Here is a 19,893-nt window from a genome sequence, read left to right on the forward strand (position 1 = left end):
GGTCTTCGGGCTGCACTTTGTCTGACCCCTCACCTGGGACCTGTCTGCCTTGGGTGACCCTACCAGGGGCATGGAGCCCCGGACAGCATAGCTCCCAGGATCATTGGAGCACTCAAACCCCTCCACCACGATAAGGTGGCAGCCCAAGGAGAGGTATTGGAAGAGATATCAGAGAAAATGACAGAAAATTATACATTTGTTGTTGTTGTACAGAGCTGTTTGAAGAACATCTGAATTTCTTTCTCCCATAAAATTAATACATTCAGATTTCCAAGTTGGACACAAATCAACTGGAAGTCAGATTTACCACTCTGAAATTAAGAGAATTTTTCACTTTGAGATTCAATATGGCCGCTCCTCACGGCCACAATAGTAAGTGGCGGTGGAAACATGTTTATTAGACTTGTAAGAGTCAAAATCAGCTTACGTGTAGCAAATGCAACTCTAAACTGAACAGATTAAAAGTGATGTTTGTATGTGGAAAGCAACAGTTTAAAGCAATCCTTGTAAGTGGTACTACAAATAATGAATACTTAGGCACCGCCACATTGGAATCCTAATCTCATCGAGCTCTGGTGTGACGTCATTCCTAGTTCTGAGTTCCAACTTCCGAGGTAAATAGAAGATTTAGGTGAAGATCGGCCGTATTGGATCTCGAAGAAAGTGCTACAGAAACTCTGACTTTGTAAGTGGGAAAATGTGATAAAAAATTTAGATAAATTTTTAAATTATGTTTCAAACAAGAACAATTTATAGATAATGATGTTTTGTTGCTTTTAACTAGATTAAAACGGGCTATAATCTTACTCTTTTTAAGCTAACTTGAATTTCGAGCAAATTAGCAACAATATGGTCTAGCTTTTCGGCGGCCATATTTGTTTCCAGGAACAGACTTCATTCCGCATCAATGAGTATTTAAAATAAGTTGAGTAAAAAAGAAAGACAGAAGGAAATTGATAAGGGTAAGTTTTAGGTGTGTGTATAAATCAGAAGTGACCTTAAAGACTTGTAAAAAAAGGAAAATGTATAAATCTAGATATACAGGAGCAGGCCTCATGCTTCTTTTGCACAAAGTTTTGTTTACTGAAAAATTATATACTTATATTTTATGCTTTTTAACTATATGTGCTCCGATAATTTGACAATTTCCGAGTTTATTTAGATATTAAAAATGCTCTTTTAAGAGCTGCTTGAACGGATTTTGCCACCAGATGGCAGCGTTGGGACATTTTTGAATGAAATGGTATTTTACAGAAAGAGCAATGACGCTGTTGCATGGGATTTCGATTAATCTTCATTTACTGCAAATAATTTAGTCTCTACATGTGAAAAACTGGTAGAGACAATGTTCAAAAAGGCATGCCTCTACTTCAAAATTATTCTCCTCTTTGTATCGGTCTATCTCATAAAAATCCCATTAAAATGCACTGGGGTTTGTTGTTGTGTGATGTGGCTCAGACCAACTTATTATGTAAAAAAGAGAGGTCCATTTCATCAGACCTGTTTAATAAATAGAAGAACACCAGTACTCCACTTGTGAAGCCTTTAATTGGCTCATTTGACTCAGTCCCAATGAAAAGGTTTGGTTTCTGTCCTTTTGGCCAAATAGCTGATAACTTTCCTCTAGATGTTGGGATTGGTGGAGTGTACTCAGACCGGTGACCCTGGGGTCAGAGGTTCACAGAGGAGTGAACAGTGGCCAGTCTTTAAGGGCTTTGCTTTCTTTCTAGAGACGCGTGGCTCACTAATTGGGGGTCCACCTCCTCACACCCCAAGTGGGAAGCGGCCAATGGCAGAACATGACTGGTGGTGTGAGCTGGAGATACTGGAACTCAAAGATAAGTGATGTGTATTTCATTGGAGTTGTTTATTTTTATCTTTAAGATGTCATTTTAGTGTAGGATAGAGTAATTCTGATTCATTGAATGATTTCAGTAATAAATACCATAATCATTTCTTTAAAATGTTTGATAAGCAATTTATAGTATAGTGAATATAACTTCATTTAATTGGGAATATAAGTATGAATATAAAATCCCAAAATGAACCATTGTTCCTCTAATGGGAGTAAATCAAATGAGATCCTGTTTTTCTATTTAAGGGCAACATTTCCTGTTTATAGACTGAGAATTTAAGTTTTTTGTTGGGAACAGAGGATATTCTCTGAATTTACCAATACTAGTTGTAAAAACTAACTACCGAGTTCCTACCCGCCTGCAAAAGGAAAACACAAAAGGCCCTAGAAGAGGTTGGAAAGGCGTGCCAAGCTGGCTGGGAACCTCAGCAACTAGCCTTACCCACAACCCTTCACCCCCATGTTGCTGCCCACTGGAACACAAATAACCTTTGTTGGTTCTCTCATTTGTGAATTCCAGTTTTGAGAGGGAAAAGCTGGATTTTTTTTGTGTTTGTAGTGAGTATTTCCAGCCTCCCTTTTCCTCTATTTTTAACACACCTTTAAGCTGAGGTTTACACTCAATGAAAAGCAGGCTGTTCAATAGGGGAAATGTAGACTTTTGCCTGTATAAGGTTCCTGTAACAGTTACATATTTCATCATAATTATTCTCTTTTGTCACCTTGAGCTTCAATTTGTATAGAAAATTGCTCTGACATTTGTGAAAATACTGTATAATAACCATGTCTTTGGTCTATTTTTTATCATTCTGCGATTATGTCCCTAATTACATGATTTGTTTTAAATTCACAGATTCTGGTTAGTAATTTTAGACACTGTTGCCACTTCATAAAACCAGCTAAGCTGCAGGTCAACTACTTAAAAATATGATTCTTTTCCTGTTCATTAAATGCTTTTTAATGGAAAACTTCTTCTTCTTTATCCTATGGAATTATTTAACCTTTTTTAGAAGAAAAATTAGATAAAAGTAAAGTCTGCATGCTGGTTTCTCTGTTGATGAATTTGTGCAGGAGGTGGGACAGCTGATTAGAAACAGAAATAGAAACATCATATATTGTCCTGTAAAGTGGACATTAATTTTATGTTGGTGTCTTTCTTTATTGACACAAATATTTGGACATTTGAAGAAGAAGCATTTTTAAACATGAGCTTGTTCAGAAAATGTAAGTCTGGTAATTCCCTCTATTTAATCTTCTGAGCTTAATTTTTTTATTTTGATTTTTAACTGCTACTCCAAGAGTGTTGATCTCATACTTTTAAAACAAATCAAATGTCAGTTTTGGCTCAAAAGCATTCAAAACATTTAGTTTTTGCTGATTTAATCCGTCTTTGGATGTCTTGATTTTCCCTGCTGTAGCGTCTGCTCCTTATTTTAGTGCCGTTTAATTTAAATTTGCCCATTAATTAAGGTATAGAATCAGAACCTGCTGAAGGTAGAAAGACGCTAAAGGTCAGCCAGACCAGCACATGTGCTCGCAATAATTGAAACGACTGTAATTTCTAATTATATATACCAGGGTTTTTTTTTTAAAATAAAAAAGGGTATCATTATCCTTGCTGAATTCATCAGTTTGTACTTACAAATAAGGTGAATTTAGAGAAAATTGATAATTTAAGGGAATAAATTTATATGGAAACTATAGTACCATTATTCTGTTAAAAATTAAACTGATTTACGAACTGATTACACTTTGAATCCAATCCAGTTTATTATAAAGGGAGGGAAATGCTCATGACTCGAAGGAGGGGTATTCAAAGTGCGGCTCGGGGGCCATTTGTGGTCCTCGGACTGAGTTTGTGTGGCTCCAGTTTAAGGATGACACAAATTTGACAGCACAGGTGATTGGTATAGATGGAGACTTTTTATTTTTAATTGGGGTAAATTTACTACCGACATAATTTTCTTATAGTTGAAAATGTTAAGTACAACACAAAGTATTCGTCTTTTCATAACCAAACTTTTACAGAGACTTTTTCCTGGAAAGTCAATTTTACTGCACCCAAACCAGCTTTTATTTTATTTATTTAATAATGAAAACCAGATGCTCTACTGTTGATGCACCAAACGTTCAAAATCCTTCTGCAATGAAAAACATTACTTTCCTACAAAATAAAACAAACATATCAGACCACTTTATTTTAGTTTTCTTTTTATCTTCTGAAGTTAGATGGGTGGTTGTGTAGATTATTTCTGTGTTGGACCTGTCCAAAGTATTCCCCGCCTCTCATCCACCATCAGGTTGCAGCTTTAGCTTTTGCTAACAGCATTTAGCATGTAGAACATGGATGATTACTTAAATTTGCACAATTCTGAAAAAGGCCTAGTGTTTTTGATTTTTGTTTTTTGTCTCACAAGATGAAGATATGACCATCTAAACAGGGAATTATGTTTGTGATACTCAGCCTGAACTTTGACCCCGGAGTGTTTATGATCACGCTTCCAGATGTTTCTAAAAGTAGCTCTGCAGCAGCTGGATCCACTGAGCTGCGCGTCCTTTCCAGCAGCTGTGGCACAAAATTCACCCAGACGTGATTTTAAAATCTGCGCTCCGTAATTAGTGTCTATGTTTCGCTTTCAGGCGAATGTGGCGTACAAACATTTAGCACACGACTGTTTCCATGTCCCAGCAGTTTGTATGATGGATTTTCTTGTTTCTTGTCTGTTAGCTACATTGATGCTAACCGTGAGTTTCCCTACATAGATTCACCCTTAAACTCACTGAAGGGTTTCTGATGCCATGGCTCTTCTCGTTCAGCTTCCTGTTGTAGGTTTTCTGCTCTGTTTGAGGTCATTGTTGTGTTGCTGACCCAGTTTGGGCCAGAGGTGATTTGTTGGACGGAGGACTTCACATTTGACTGTAGAACATGTTGATGAATAACTGAGGTGCATTTCTCCTCGACTGAAATGCTGGACATCAGTTATGAGATGTTTTAAATTGCTTGTTTTAAATCAAAAGTGACTGGGTGCACTGTGACTAAACATCAACACCAAGGGTGTCCAAAGTGTGGCATTTAATCAGAAATGTAAGAATAGTCTAAATTTGTAGTTGTCCATTTCGAGCAAAACAATATAAGACGTCCAAATGAAAAATGTAAGGTAGAACACAAGTTTTCTCTTTTAATTTGATTTATTTCACTTGTAAAAACAGTTTGACTAAAATGCAGACTTCCCGTTTCATAAACTTTCCAAAGATGTGACTTTATTTCCTCAAAAACTCATGGAATCTGTTGCTTTTCTTCTCTTTAGATGTAAGTTGTCGTAGGCCTTCCAAAGACCGATTGTTTTATTTACCTGTAACTTTTCATTAGTAAATCTAAAACTATTTTTGAAAGCGTTGACTGCTACCAGAATAAAAAACATCCATGCAGGACCGTCTTCCTGCAAGTGCTAAAATATGGTAGTCATTTAAGTCAACTGAATTTGCCTTAATTACATTTGTGGTTCATTAGAAACAATGCTTTTGATTGATATCTATTGAACTTTGAACAAAATCGATCACTTCCATATAACTAAATACTGATTGTCTCGAACCTCTGAGTTGGGATTTTGTTTATTTAGACTCATCTTTAAATAAACCAAACTTTACCGATCAAACTTTACACAGGAGCAGATGAATGTCTTATTGTAAACATCAATACTTTTATTGATTTACATTAGAAACCATTGCATAGCACAGCTCAGGTTATGTGCAAACTGAGCTTCTAAAATTGCTAAGAGGCCATTATTAATAGTGCAATATTGTGTAATTATTAGTACCTTTAAACAGTTTTTTCAGTTTAAAATAAGTTACACTTGTTGACATTGCAACAGAATGAGACTTTTTAACATTTTGAATCAGTAATTTATACATATTTGTGGAACAAAAACTTATATTTAAGTTTCAGACTAACTTGCATAAGTCTCACTTTTTCTGCATTGCATTGTGCTCTTATAGTGCAAATCAAGCCTGAACATCTAACGTTGTTAGTGCAAATCTAACTGATTTGTGCAAATTCTTTCCAATAACAAAAAATTATCTTATTTTCTTTTCCTTGCATAGACAAAGTAACGTTATGTAGCTTTGATTGCATGCACACAACAAAGTCCCTACAGTGTAAGCGCACAACATTCAGTCTTGATACTGAATGATATTAAACCTTTAAACTTTTAAACATCTAAAAAAAAACCTTTATGCAAACTGCTTCAATTAGTGCAATATTTCAAGAAACAAATGATACATTCTCAGTCAGAAATAATAATAAAACTTTATCCTGAGTAAATAAAATAAATGTAACAACTTTGACATAAAGTCAGAGATGATTGCTGAGAGTCCCAAGATTGTCAATAAACTGAACCATTCAGATTCACACAGGACAAATATTTATCACCAACTATAAAACTTAAAAGCTAATGAAAATGAAGAAATTAAGATAAAGATGAAAAAAAAATCCTTCCGAAAATAAAGCAAATCTATAACTTGACTACTTAAAATCACTAATTTTGTCAATTTCAGATTTTTATTTACATAAAAATACATAAATATGACTGACATCTCAGCTGAATTGTTGTTTTGTTTGTGTGTTTGTGAGAGAGATGCTGATCTGAGCTCTGACCTACATTAAAATCTAGTCCAGATGTTTCCTGAACATCTGTGCAGGACGGTTTCCCAGAATCCATCACTCTGTCCTTCGTATCATTTGAAGTGTCCAACATGTCGAACTGTCAGTGTTTTCTGTATCCAACCGAACAATGTGAACTGATTTCTACCAGGTTGCTTTGTTTGAGATCTTTTCTTCAGCTTCATTCGTTGAGTAGTTTGTTGTAAAACTCCTCCAGATCAGAAACCTTAGGGGAGAAATAAAAGGATTAAAATCATTAAACGCTGTCAACCAATAAGATTTCAGTAAATCCCATTTTGTGCATCCTTCTGAAAAGTGATGCATCCCCAATATTTATAATGTAAACCCCCATAAAAGTTGAAATAAGTGCATTATATTCTTTCTAGAGCAGGGGTGTCAAACTCAAATACAAAGCGGGCCAAAATTTTAAATTGAACAAAGTAGCGGGCCAAGGTTGAACAAATGAATCTTTTAATATGGACCCAAACAAGTTCTGATTTAACAATAAATATTGAACAAGCAAGGCTTATATAACTTAAAAGGGCAGGCGTGCAAAATTGAGTTGCTAAAAATGATAATAAAACATATCAATGGCATATTAAATAAAATTTAAATAAAAATTGAATGCCTATTTTCTGACGTAAATGTCAAAATTGGCTTCGTACACAGGCTAATAAATTTGAAAATAAAATAACATAACTATGAATAAATTATTCAGGCCTTGAAGTAACAAGAAGAGGTGCATAGAAAACATATTTATTGCTCATTTTGCGACACACTGAACTACTCTGATGCGGCCAAGCCAGATAACTGGCATCTTTTCTTGGATGCCAGTTCATCAGTGTCAGGGCTCCGGGTTTGAGCTGAGGAAACCTTCATTATCAAACAAAGGTGTTTGCATCGCAAGGATTTTAAGTCTGTTTTCTAAGAAATATGTATGAATACTTCTTACTGCCAACTTTCTTCTCATTGAAAACATTGAAGCACTTCCTGCAAGACAGATCACCACCTTCCTAATACATCCATGTCCGCTACCATAAGTGCTATTGACACAGAGGAGGAGGCGTGTCTGCCTCTGTCCTGATTGCCAAAAAACAGCAGAGCATTATGGGATTTGTAGTATAAGCGGTGAATGCGGCATCACAGCATTGCCACCGTATAATATCGGCAGGCCGGCTCTAATATTAATTTGAAATTGCCTCGTGGGCCAAATATAATTACCCGCGGGCCAGAGTTTGACACCTATGTTCTAGAGGTATTATTCATCAGAATCAGGTAGTTCCTCTGCACGATGAGCAAAAGATAAAAATTGTAGGAATGTTTCTTCAACTCGAGGTGAGATGCTTTTTTATGTTTTACAGCCTCTCATGTTTGTTACTGCAATACCCTGAATTAAGTTAGTTTTGACTTATTTCAAGTGTAATAAGATACTTTTCAAGTGTAATAAGATACTTGTACTAGAAACAAGACTAAAAATACTTGGTAAGATTGTGTGTTTTGCAGTGCTCTGTTGTCAATGCAGGGTTTCCCACAGTGTAAGCCTGGCGGGCCACCAGGCTTAGCATTGTTTATTTATTTTAGTTTTTTTTTTTAATTATTGCCTTTTTTAAGACTTTATAGTCGGTGTTCAGGTTCCAGTCTTCCAATAACGCCTAACTATCAAGTGATATTTTCAAATTTCCTGTCAACTTTAAACATTTCTAATTCAAAAACATGGCGGCCGGCTGGAGAAGAGGTTGAAACATGGTGGGATCGATTATTGGACTCAATCCTTCCACTGGAAGCAGAAAGACCCAGCAGTTGTCTTGATTTAGTACTGGTTTGGTCTGGAGTGACTGCATAAAAATCTAATTTTTTAGATACAAAAATTGTCAAAACACACAGCCGGATTGTGTTTAGTCTTAATTTATCCCTGAAGCTCATGTCAATGTTCGATATGTTGCCTCCTAATAATGCGAAGGTGAAATATGCCTCTCCCACCCCATAAACACCCAAACGCCACAGCAGCCAGTCTAGACACAAGCTGCTCTTCAAATCACCACACCTCCTCCTCCTCCTCCCTCATCCCACCATCATTGTCTGAGCCCCCAAAGTGTTTTTTTCCCACGCTTTATTTTTCTCTGTCCTGTTTGCAGCTGAGGAGGAGGAGGAGGAAGAGGAGAGAGAGAGGGGGGTGATGGGGTGGCCATGGAAACCCCACATTGGTGTTTCCCCTGATTGGAGTATCCAGTGACTAATTATTCAGTGCATATGCTTAAAAAAAACAATAAAGCGGGACGTATTGAGATGCAGAGCGTCGTAGGGGTGTAATTAGCATACGGAGCAGAAAATCCTGCTTTTAAGGAAAGCAGACCACTTTCATGAAAATTAGTGACTCAAATTATCTTTTTAGGCGAAGAGAGAAGGTTTAGTACTGTGGGATTTGATTAGAAAATCAATTAGCTTCATTAAATCCATTTATATATATATATACATAGATGGATTTAATTAGGCAAATATATATATATATATATATATATATATATATATATATATATATATATATACAGTATAAATTCATGTTTAGATTTATACTATAATTTTAGTATAAATTCATGTTTAGATTTATACTATAATTTAAACATTGATAAATTTTCTATTCTACATAGAAAATGTGTGTTTTGTATGTAAGACATGGATATAATAATTAAATGGTGTAAAGGGATGGGAATATAAAAAGTGTAAACTTCCTCTCACTCCTTTTCAAACACATACAGAAGCCAAAATGACTGATTATGTTGCCAGACATTGTTCCTTCTGTATTCTGATCTGCTTTCATATGTACATATCTACATGTGTTATTCACATATAGATGTATAATATATATATATATATATATATATATACATACTTTATATAAACTTTGTTATTATTATAAATATATAGTGGGTGCAAAAGGAGGGGTTAAGTTAACAGTGGCCGGTATTGTTTACCAATCTCCGTCGTCCATTAATCAGGACGATCCGGCTCTAATTGGCGTTTTGGTTAAGCTGCTCTTCAGACCCCGGCTCCCTCCGCTGGCCTAAATAATGGCGTTACGCCACAAGTGCCGCCACACATTGGGGAGGACAATGTGCCGCTTGTCTGAGGGTCCAGGACAGGATCCCCACCCTCTCGTCTTCGCCTCCTTTCTTAGCTTCTCCCTGAGCCCCCCAAAATAAACCTCACACACAAACACAAAGAAGGCCTCACACTATTGAGATCTCTCCATCGCAGGCTCCTTCTCCTCGTCTGTCTGCCTCCCCCTCCTCTCATTCCCACACCCCTTCATCATCCCGCAGCCCGTTTAGCTTCTCAACCAGCAGTTGCATTTATTTGGCTCAGTAGTCGGGTAAAAAGAAAATCTGAATTTCTATACAGTGATTTATTTGACCTCTTTAAGCACAAGCAGCTGCTGATGAAGAAAAATCCCCGGTGTAGAAGAGTTATTTATCGGAAAACTACACACATACACTGCAGGTCCATGATAATCATTTTATGGTATTTACAGATAGGTGCACTGCAAAAACACACAATCTTACTAAGTATTTTTAGTCTAGTTTCTAGTGCAAATATCTTGAGTCAGAACTAACTTGTAGAAGATAGAGGAGCTTGTTTTAATTAAATAATTCCTTAATGTTGGTGAAAAAAGAACTTTATATATGAGGGAATTATTTTCTTAAAACAAGCTTCTATATCTTGCTGATAAGTTGCTTTTAAATTAGTTTAGTCTTAATTCAAGTGTAAAAAGATAATTTGCACTAGAAATTAAATTAAAAATACTTGGTAAGATTGTGTGTTTTTGCTTGTAGATAGGAAACTTTATTATTTTTTTGTCATCTCTGTTTCCCACATAAGACTCTGATACATAAAAATACTTAGAACATTAAAAATGTAAAGGTCTTCTGTAGCACATATGTAGTTAAAACTAAAGTAAATAAAAGTAAATAAGGTTAAAAACAAGAGTAGTGACTTTAGTAGCTGCTGGTGTGACTTAATTTATTCTATATTTACAGCTTTGGAACAAATTAAGAGGCCATTGCACTGAACCAAATTGAAAACCTCCTGGTTATTCCCCCAAATAACCAGGAGCTCTGAACTCCTCCTGAGTTAAAACATTAGTTTTGTTGTTTCTAAATTAATATTAACTTGTTTTATTTGCATTATTTGAGGTCTGAAAGCTCTGCATCTTTTTCATTATTTTGACATTTCTCATTTTCTGCAAATAAATACTAAAGTTTTGCTTGTAATTTTAGATACATGTTGTCAGTAGTTCATAGTATAAAAGAACAATGTTCATTTTACTCAAACATTTACCTATAAAGAGTAAAATCAGAGAAACTGATCATTTTAAATGGTCTCTTAATGTTTCCCAGAGCTGTAGATTTAAATTTAACCCAATAGCAGATGATTAAAGATGAAAGTCAGGCTTGATGTTATTTAGACAAAATGTAATATCTATTAAAATACAAAATTACAATTCATAACCTATTCATAAGAATTACAGACCTACACATTGCAGCTCAAAAAATATCATAAAATAACTTATTTTTTGGGTTCTGTACTAAGAGAAAATTTTAAATTTATTTTTAAAAGTGGGACAATATGAAGGTTTGTATACATGAACTTATAGCCAGGAAGCTAATTTCCATTTTCCTCATTGTCTGGTTGAAATCAGTGTTGCTTTTTATATAAATATGTATATTTATATATCATGCCGAGGATTTAAAATATTTAATATTGTTTCTACTGTTCTAGGGTCCACTGCCCCACCCACACTTGTTGCTGCACATTGCTAGTCATCTTGGAAATGTTTCTGTGACTGTAAGGTATCTAAGCAGATTAGACTAATTAACCAGCTAATGGCTTGTTAAGCTCCAGGTTTTATTCCATAAAGAGCAGAAAAAAAATGTTTATAATCTGGACAATAAGAAGGAAACTATACCACTAAATTTGCCAAGTATTTTTGTTTGAGTCAATAAATAACAATAATGGATTGATTATAGGTGATCAGCTCAAGATAAGAATAAAATGAAATGATAGAAATATTATTATTATTACTTTGACAATCAATTTGCACTTTTTTATCAGTTATAAGAACAGTTCAGTGTTTTTCTGTGTTTTTAGGTCACATTTTTGTTTATAATTATAGAGAGAATCTCATATTGCCCCATTCTGGAATTTGATTTCTGGATGTTTTGGGTCTGGAGGAGCATAAAGAATGAAAACATATTTATATGTCTGAACTTTATTCAGTTTTGCTATCTAAAAATTATATCTATCTATTCTGTCATCCATCTGTCTGTCTCTCCATCCGTGTCGCTGCATTAATTTATCTATGATCCATTTATTTATCCATACAGCCAGCGACTCGTCTGGTATTCTTTGTGTTTCTTCCCATGTATAAACACTTCCATAGCTTTATGAATTCATTAGCTTTTTTAGTTTAAGTTTAAAAATGGGTTTTAGAAATGAAAGTGATTGGAGGTCAAATGCTCTACAGGCCAACCGAGTCATTTTTACAGTGCATACTGGGATTTTTTTCATCTTTGCAAAAAATTTGCCTGTCAGATTTGTACCAAAACGTGTCGCAGTTTCTTCGTAAAACCTGGTGCTACGTCGACTGAACCGAAGATCTAAGCTAAAACACATTTTTCATGTGAGAACACGGCTAAGTCTGATTACAAGTGGAGATTTATGAACGCCGCTGTGCTGCTAATTACGGCTCCCTGCGTACATGTGGGAGGGTATAGCTTGTTTTTTTTTCTTTTCTTCTATTTCATCAAATCAAGATGCCGGCACACTCATCTGGAATTAAAAGCTCCACATGCAGAAATACCGCCAGTTGTGCTAATTGCAACTCTTTTGTAATTAAAAACACTGAAACAGTTTAATTAACGAGACTTTTCCCGGGCATCGCCGTTAGAATCCCGATCAGCTGCAGCGAGACGACGGCACGGCGGAAAGCGGCGCAGTTCTTAAAATGCCACCTCTTCGACATTAAGACGCGCTGGATGGCTGGCTGCACGGTTTTCTCCTATCTCATCCCTTCCTGCACGTCTCTGGGGGCGGCGGTCTCTGCAATTAACACGGCGGTAATTAACACCGTCTCAAGGCGACCAATGGCGCGGAAAGGATGAGGGCATACGTGAAGTGGGGAAGGTGCAGCGCCGGCTTGTCCACGTTCCCCGTTCAGCTGCCATTTTGTGCCAGTCTTAGCACCTAAGATGGTGGCGGGACTGTGACTTGCCATGCAGGAGAGGAGGACAAACTGGCAAGGGAGGGGTCAGAGACGAGGAGGATTATGGGATCGAGGAAGGAGTTTTTTATTTTCATTCTTCTAGTTGGTGCATCACTACCAAGACGGCGAGGGGGGGAGGAGAAGGAGGCATGATCGTCACATCGCTGTCCTACATGCACATTCAGGAGGAACTCTCCGCTCACAAACATGGCACAGAAAAAAACAAAAAACAAAGTCACAGGAGGGAAACACAACTCCACGTGTCGGTCTGTTCGTTAAAAAAATGTAATAAAACGTCTAAATGTACACACGGTGCCCCATGCATGAGCAAACGCACACATTCACACAAACAACCAACACAGCCGTTCTCATGGTATGGTCTGCCCCTGAGCATGCAAATGACATTCATTATGCAAATGCATACAAATCAGAGCCAACCATCTGAGAATCTGAGCTGGGGAAAAAAAACACAAAGAATGAAATTAAATGAATGAGGGGGAGGAGGGAAGTACAGTCCGGTCAACAGAAAATGGATTACAACCTGCTTCATTAGGAGCTTAAATCTCAGTTTTACACTGATAAAAATACTCACACTTTGTCTGGTTATCAAGCACTGATAGATGTTTTATATAGCAGCTGGATAAACCTTATAGCATGCTGAGTGATGCTCCTTTCTCTTACTCTCAGCAGTTAACACCATTTAATGTGACCTTCTAAAAGCTTAAAATTGGGAGGAATTGTGCTCAAAATGTGCCAGAAGGGTCACGTAATTAATAAAGAGTTTGTTTCTTTTTCATGCGGTTTTAATGCCGCCTTTGAGTTTCTTTGCTTTTTTTTTGTTATTTAGATGTCCTTTTGTTGTATTTTTGTGATTCCACAAAATCACCTGCAAAAAAAGAAAAAAGGCTTACAGTGGAGTGGAGATGCTCCAAACGAGGCAAAGTGCTGCTAATTGCCTTTTCGCTGTGCTCTTTGTTTTGTCTCCACCTCTGCCTCTGCAGGACGCGCTCTCTGAAACCCAACAAGAGCTGCAGTCTCATTATGTGCTTTTATGAAGGCTACCATAAAAGAAGCCAAACCTTGATGAGTTTAGATTAATATTCATGTGGGGTTGAATGTGTAAACACACGGCCTTTATGTGCAGCAGCCTGAAACGTGCATGAATCTGCAGCAGTTTGCTGCTAAATGCAGAAAGATATCGCAGCAAGTTACCGGTATGAGGTTTTATAAAGGCCACGGCTTCAAAAACAAACGTTCTCCACTGTTTAACGAGAGGCCAGAGGAAGAATTGTTCCTAACGTGATGGAGCATAGTAGCACACACTCTCCCCTCCCACACCTGTTGCTGGAGAGAGTTACACTCGGTGGAACAAGCTCCTCCTTTTTCACCTATCCATCCAGCTTTTGACTAATATATATTTTACCATTTTTATGTTTGCCTTTGTTTAAGGCTATTCTGCTGCAAAATAAATCACTGATGTTGCTGTTTATGTGTTTTGATGAATATAATAGTTTTTAAGTAATTTAAGCTGATCAAATACTGAAATCCATAAGGTAGTTTATTAGTTTTTGTTAATGAAAGAAAGTATTTAAAAGGAAAGACCAACCGGCAGCCTATAAACACCAATATATGGTGTTTATATATAAAGTTAAAAAGAATACTGAAATAGAGTAATATTTTAAATTGGATACAAACTTGAGCATCATTAGCAGTTAGCAGGGCATTAAACTGGTAAATAATTGTTTATGACGAGGCCTGCCAACTTCCTACTGTGACAATAAACAGTAAAACTGATGATGACATTTTTGTTCCTGAGCATTCATGCCACCCCTCCACAGTAAAACGCCTGGGGCAGAGAGCCGTATCAAAGCTATTATAGCTCTCTGTCAGTTTATAAAAAGTAAAGTCACAGAAATTGTTGGTATTTTTCTCAATAAACATGTTGGCATATGTTTACCTTTCTGCTTAACTCTGTGCATCAGAAGAAAAATATTTCTAAATTTCATATTTAAATTAAAAGGCTGCACAGTGGCGCAGTTGGTAGAGCTGTTGCCTTGCAGCAAGAAGGTCCTGGGTTCGATTCCCGGCCGGGGATCTTTCTGCATGGAGTTTGCATGTTCTCCCTGTGCATGCGTGGGTTCTCTCCGGGTTCTCCGGCTTCCTCCCACAGTCCAAAAACATGACTGTCAGGTTAATTGGTCTCTCTAAATTCTCCCTAGGTGTGAGTGTGTGTGCATGGTTGTTTGTCTTGTATGTCTTTGTGTTGCCCTGCGACAGACTGGCGACCTGTCCAGGGTGAACCCCGCCTCTCGCCCGGGACGCAGCTGGAGATTGGCACCAGCAACCCTCCCGACCCCATTAGGGAAGAAGGGTGTACAGAAAATGGATGGATGGATGGATTTAAATTAAAATTGTAATTTTCAGTGTTCTATTCTTATGGCACCAGTGGGAATAATTGCTGCTTTTGCTTTCTGAGTTAAAGAAGTTTGATTTTTACCATTGTAGTTTCACTATAGCAGGAGGACAGGCCCATTTCCACGTGACATTTGAAAAAATGTTTCAAAAACACAATCAATTTCACTTTGAGGGGAAAAAAAACAAGATTTAAAAAGCCACCATGGAAAATTATTCAAAGTAAAAAATATCTAGTAATGAATGTCTTCAACTGTATAAAATATAAAAACTGTTGTTGACTGTAAAAGTATACATGTCATGTTTTCTGGGACCTTTCTGGAAACATATCGGAGGGAAATATTTGTATCCATTTTGTTCCTGAATGAGACGATTAATTAATCTGAAAAGAATAATCCCTGTGATTAGGTTCTGAAATGAGGATTTGTAAAGTGTGTGTTTTAAAACATTCCTGAAATGTTAAAAAAATACTTGACACCAAAAATGTTTTCATATTTCTGTGAACCCGACTCTTACTTTTGTGATTTATGTAATGTTTTATCTCAATTTTTCAAAATAAACTGTTCTGATTACCTTCTCATTTTAGTGACTCTATTTTTAACATATTTTTCAAGAATAGCGGATCGGTGAGGTTTGAAATCACTAGTGAGTAATTGTTTAGTTGAAATTTAACCTTTTATAAAAAGAAATGAGCACACAGATGCTAACCCACAGTGTGAGTTTGCTCTTTTTAATCCCAGTTATTGTCTTTTCGCCCACAGCGCACACAGATGCGTCCCTCCCCTCTCGGTAAAATCGGCCCTTATGTAACGCAGCATCATACCTTCACATCATTGGTTAGCAGCAGCTGCCGTCCACCTCCAGCCCGATCCGCTGCTCTCTGGGCTCAATTTCCGCGCCTTTTTCCTTCTTCCTGTGCAGGCGTGTAATGGGATTCTTGTTACTTTCGGTTATCTAGCTTTATGAAGAATGTACGTCACTCATACAGCTAGATAACCAAAGATAACAGACAACCCCTCGGGCCTGCAGCGTCGAATGCGCGACAGAAACCTCTGGATGCTCCTGGAAGGACAAACGGCAACAAAAAGGAGAAGACTTCAGGAATAATTCACCAAAACAAAGCTAATTTACTCTGGAATATATGCCAACCAGCAGGCAGAGGCGTAAATTAAGATAGTAATAGTCACACATTATATATGTGGAGTTTTAACACAGACGACTGATCACATGGTGATAAACGCATCCCTGTGAAATTGCTTTAATAAAAAAAAAAAAAGCATCTGTAAAGATTCACAAGGAGAAACTGCCGGCAAAATGCATCCTCTAGCAATTAAATATCATGCAAGTGAAATTTGAATTTTATTGGAATTCAAAGCAAAACCATCCGGTAAAAATCTGATTAAAAAAAACAACAAAACATTTTAATGGGAAAATGGATAAAGCAGCAACACTAAGGGGAACAATTCACATAAATTTAATAAATGCTCTAATTCTACAAGAAGTGTAATTCTATACTTATAATAATAGAAGAATAATAAACATTACACACTATTGTGAATAACTTCCCAATGTACTGGTTTACACTAATTATAAGAAATTAGAATTAGAAAACTAAAGTGTTTCAAACATGTTAAAGTAATTTTTGGAAGTAAAGAAAACTGTCTTAATTTTTGTAGCATGTGATGTCTTTGTAAAAACAAAAAAATACAATTATTACTGGAAGAAATTAGAAAAATAAAGTTTATTTCAATGTGAGAGGGAATTAGTATTTTATTACAGCTTTTAGTAAACAGACTTTTATTTTATTAATTAGCTTTCTTTTGGGTTTAAGTGGAGGAGATGAGAAGCCTAATTAACACACATTATCACAGAAATAATTATTCTTTCTTTACAGTGTGGTGAAAAAAGGCCACTGATCCCATCTCTACACTTCAACCACAGGCTGAGCAGATTAATGCTGCAGGGTGCCAACAGAAAACATCACATATATATTTATGAAGGGGAAACATGGTTTATTTTGCAGCTGCTTTCTTATAATCAGTGTTTGGGTTTTTGCCAGAAACAGCCATTGCTGCAGATAATTTCTCTGCGTCACGTCTCCAGGCCATGACGCACTCAGAAGGTTTTCATTCACTCAGACAATTTCTCATTTTTATAGAACTCCAGTAAAGTTTGTCATTAATTTTATATGTTTTTAAAATTATTATTTTGATAAATGTATTTAACTACACGCTTTCTAACGTGCTTATTTATCTGGCGTTGCATATTTTTAGAAAAGCGACGTAGATTTGTCTAGTGTGTTTTTGAACAACCTTTTTGTCTTCATCAATTCTTACTTTATTTTTTAGCTTTATTTAAATATAAAGCTAAATATACATATATATGCTTGTTTATTTGTTTCCTTTAATTCTACATAACAGGCCAGTAACGCGGTCTATTGTGTTTATTTGCATAAATGTAAAGTTTTTAAGCTTTTATGGCAGCGATAGAAACGATCCCGACCGGATTTAGCGAACATTTCCAAAACTGAAGTTCTCATTTCTGAAAAGTTTGCGCCATAATGCAGCGGGATTGTGGAAATGTCTGTCAATCATATATTCACCTGAAGATTTGGAGGATGTCTTGATCTTCAGTTCTAAAAAAAACCCCACCAACAATAATTAATAAAAAAAATAATTAAAACAAATATGGTGCGCCGGAACATGAAGTTGCACACGGCTTCATCCACGTGAATTTCTGGGTTTCGGGGGAAATCTCATGGGATGATGAGAACTCTGTGGTAAAAGCTGAGCAGGTTGTATCGCTCTGCAGCTTCCGTGACTGCAGATGATGCTGCTGTTGCTGCTGCAGACTCACAGCGACGGGCCCCTTCTCCATCTCAAACATGCTGTGCGTCACAGCGCATGGCTCAGCTGCCAAATTCTGGATTCTTTCCCCATCTTTGGACTTCAAGAGAAATTTCACGGTAGAAATCGCATATTTATACATGGAATAATCGATTTAAGTCTCTGGTTTTCTTTATTTGCGTAAAGATTTCGCGATGAAGCAAAAATACACAATAACAAAGAAAAATAACCTAAAATTTTCTCAAAACTGATGGGAAATAAGCAAAACGTCACTTTAAAATGATTCTTAGAAAAAAGGAGCATTTTAAGTTGACATTTATATTCAAAAAATAAAAGTACAGCAGAAGTAGGCTTGAACTTCCAGAGATTAAACAGGCCTTACGTAAGAGCCCTCCATAATCTCAGCCTGCAGGAAGTCCTGCTGCTCCTGGTAGCACAAACCAAAATCATGCCTTAAATTTCTTCACCTGTTCGTAATGTAGGCTAACTCTTGGTATGCAGAACAGGCCGAATGCATTAGCAAAATGCTGAGAAAGGTCGCAGCATCAAACAGGACAAACTATGCAGCATGAGGGTCGTAAATCTTGGAAACCCCCGGCTGTGAAGTTGAGATGCACAATAAAAACTGTCACATGTCTCTTTACACAGTAAATGGTGCATCGTGGACTTATGTAACACTAAACAGTAATAAGAGAGCATATGGCAGGTCTCGAGTCAGTTTTGCATGGGTAGATTCAGGTACATACGGTTTGAATCTGCGAAAACAACAACACCATCTAAAGTAAATAACCGAATTTTATTCATGTGGTTTTCTAAAATTTGCTAAACGTGGCGCAAATAAGTATATTTGCATCCTGTGGCGCTATTTATTGCGGTTATCCTTTAATAACTGTGTTGTGTTGAAGCTGCAGATCTCCAAACAAACGTGTTTGCAGCCACAAGTGAAGCTGCACGTCTCTTGCTGCTGACATCACATGATGCTCGGAGTCTTTATCTCAGATGCTGCTGCTGCGCACCATGCATGCATCTCTAACTCATCTCAACACAAATCCACTTCCCTGGAAACAAATCCGAATCAGATTTATTCAGTAAATCTTCACCTGATCAACATCCGGAGCCAAAAATAATAAACGATACACAGATTCTTATTCAGCTCAGCTCGCAACACTTAAAGGGCAGCTGCAGCCTTTTTGTAAAATATGTATATATCCAGACGAGGTTAGTGTTGAGAAATTATGTTTTTAAACAGGAAGCAGGTCTTACTTGTTCCTCCTCGGGTGCTCCAGGGCGGGCTTTTAGGGGTTCCTCCTTGTAAGCGGCGGTCCCTCCGGGTGTGCGGCATGCTGGGAGCCAAATGAGCGCGTTCATGAGCTTTGTGGCGACTACGCATCGTGACGTCCCCGCCGGCGCAGTCCATTTATGCTCCTGGCGGGTCTCCTCCGAGTCCACAGCTCCGTTGCTCCCCGCTGCTAACGCGGGCCTCGGAGCCGCCCTCACACCCCGGACAGCTTCATCTCCATCAGTGATGTCTCCCAAAGTGACTCAACGTCTCGTTTGTCCAAATTCATATAGCTGCGTCCAGAGGAAGACCACACCCCCATGTGGGTCGGTGAGGTAACACTGTTCCCACCCTCTTAGCTTTTTTTTTTTTTTTTTTAATTTATGCAAAACGAAAGATGCCATTATAATACGGACCGTAAGGCTGGCAGCGCTGCTCACGCCCCCCAACAGATGCATGCAGAAGTGCATCAACCATGCATGCCTCTGAATCTAAAGGTCAAATATCCTAATTTTTTTTCATTTTCATATTTTTTCAGTCTTCCAACTCCCTGTAGTTAAATTAATTTCCATTCCTAAAATC

At 37.2% G+C, this 19,893-nt stretch overlaps 1 long non-coding RNA gene across 1 annotated transcript; it reads right to left on the bottom strand.

The window, feature by feature from the left end:
- Positions 1 to 4,888: 4,888 nt before the first annotated feature.
- LOC122843366 lies at positions 4,889 to 19,526 on the bottom strand. The gene is made up of 3 exons (XR_006372697.1): positions 19,296 to 19,526; positions 16,010 to 16,248; positions 4,889 to 6,741 (listed from the first exon to the last, which is right to left on the bottom strand). It is a non-coding gene; the product is annotated as an uncharacterized LOC122843366 (long non-coding RNA).
- Between the last annotated feature and the right edge of the window lie 367 nt (positions 19,527 to 19,893).

This window comes from Gambusia affinis, linkage group LG14 (genome assembly GCF_019740435.1).
Source record: "Gambusia affinis linkage group LG14, SWU_Gaff_1.0, whole genome shotgun sequence".
Classification (NCBI taxonomy): Eukaryota; Metazoa; Chordata; class Actinopteri; order Cyprinodontiformes; family Poeciliidae; genus Gambusia; species Gambusia affinis.